Below are 2,147 nucleotides of genomic sequence, written 5' to 3'. Positions count from 1 at the left end.
CAATAACAAAAAAAGAAATAAAAAAAATCTAACAAATAATATCTTACATCGAATTCACGAATATGATAGCTACATTAAGTATCTGATCCTATGTACTAACAGATCAAATTAGATTTAGATATGATATGAATTAATTTTTTTTTTATCTTAAAATATGTAACTGCTTATTAATTTGATTCGATTGTGGATATTATTCATTTTGACACTCCGCCTTTACGATGTTATTTTTGATAATAGAAATGATGGCAAAATTCCACACATTCACTCATTAGAATGAGTCCATAAAAAAAATTTCACATTTTATAAAATATGTTTCCTTTTTCTTCCAACCTAGCTATATGAGATTTCATAAGATAAAAGTCTTATAAAATTTTGAACTCTTCTACTTTAATAATTACTTTCTACTTTAAGACGATTTCATTCTTTGATATCGTGAAATTATATTATCTTTTTTCAGAAGTTAACATTCTCACGATTATATTTTTCAATATTTTTTTAATCACAAAAAAAATTTTCTACAGATAATCCTTTTCAATTTATTGGCTCTAAATGAGCATAATATTTATAAGGTATAAAATCTTAGAAAAATTACAGCATAAAAACTAACCATTAAAATAGAAGAGTTTAGCTAAATCTTATAAGATCTTTATCTTAACATGACCTAGCTATCTAATATATAGCTTAGTACATGTTATTAACTCCTTATCTAATTGAAGTACTTTAAAATTGTCGGAATATTCTTCCCAAACTGAGAACCAGTCACTCCCAAAGCCACCAGAGACATAATCTGTGTAACCCATAAATTACAACTATTTCAACAATGCAGCCCAAGTTGGGAATCCCATTAGTTGATGATGAAAATGAACTCTCCAAAAAGTTGAAGGCTCATCCCAGATTAAGACATATGATACACCACTTGCAATTGATTGATTACTTTCCAACATTTCAGCAAATGATCAATTAATATGAAGAATATAATGAAGTGGGAATGGTTGACAATAGAAGCAATGGTCAAAATTAAAAACATTGAAACATCCTTATCTATATAGATCCATCAAGACAAACATAATAAGAATCAACAATTAATTGACAAGTAGTGCACGTTCTGTATTTAATTTGTTGCATCACAAATTTTTGCACACATATTGTGTTCAAATTCGATGAGTAGTTGAAAATTAATTTGTCTTTGATGAATAGCAATAAGATCTGGAAAATTTGGTAAGACCCTTAGCTTAATTGGGAGCCACCATAGTGTATATGCTGTAACGTGGAAGTCACCAAATTATAGATGCCAAAATAAGGTGTTTCCTATGATTAACCGAATGATAATAGCTCCACTTATTAATCACTCATAAAATTCCAAATGAAGACAAGAAAACAATCTCCGACAAACCCACTAATAATTAACCTATATAGATATATAGTTCTAAAAACATTGCATATATGCATGAAACTATAGCCTCTTTGGATGCATTGTTATTTGCTTTGTTTTGGCAATCATTAACAATTTATGATGAAAATTGTAATTTCCAACCGTTTGTGAACAACATATATTTGTTATTAAGAGGATTATTGTATTAGGGATATAATTATTTTTGTATTTTTTTTATTAGTTTAAATTTGCAGAAAAAAAAATTTTATGACATAGTATCAGAATTTTATAACTAAAAAGTTTAGAGTATTTTCTAAAGACAGTTCATAGACTAAACTTTATCTAATTTTTTTACTCAAATTTAGTGAATTTAACATTTGATGAAAGCCCCTGCCAAAAACTCTGTCATATGGACATTAGAAACTAAAATAGAAAAATACAAACAATGTTATATAAATATTAAAAACTAAAATGGAAAAGAAAAATAGAGAAATGAGGTCATAATGAAGTAAGCATTAGGTGTGCAAAGTGACAATACAATGATGAAAGTAAGGCTAAAATATGTGTATATGTGAAGACACAAACTAGTGAGGAGTGACCTCCCCCACATGAATGAGTAAAGAAATAATGAGGATAAAAAGCCACACGAGTGAATCATATGAATAAGGAAGAAAAATGCCTAAAATGTTATCAAGTACAAATTAAATTTGTTACTTATTATATTAATTTATTTTTATTTTAGACACGAATTAAAATACATTTTTCTGTTTTTAAA

General features: G+C 27.2%; 1 long non-coding RNA gene across 1 annotated transcript in view; it reads right to left on the bottom strand.

The window, feature by feature from the left end:
- Positions 1-2,147, bottom strand: part of LOC110265767 — a 19,964-nt gene that overhangs the window by 16,411 nt on the left and 1,406 nt on the right. The window lies entirely within an intron of this gene.

The sequence above is a fragment of the Arachis ipaensis genome, chromosome B08, assembly GCF_000816755.2.
Source record: "Arachis ipaensis cultivar K30076 chromosome B08, Araip1.1, whole genome shotgun sequence".
Lineage (NCBI taxonomy): Eukaryota > Viridiplantae > Streptophyta > Magnoliopsida > Fabales > Fabaceae > Arachis > Arachis ipaensis.
This window is presented reverse-complemented; position numbering and strand designations above follow the sequence as displayed.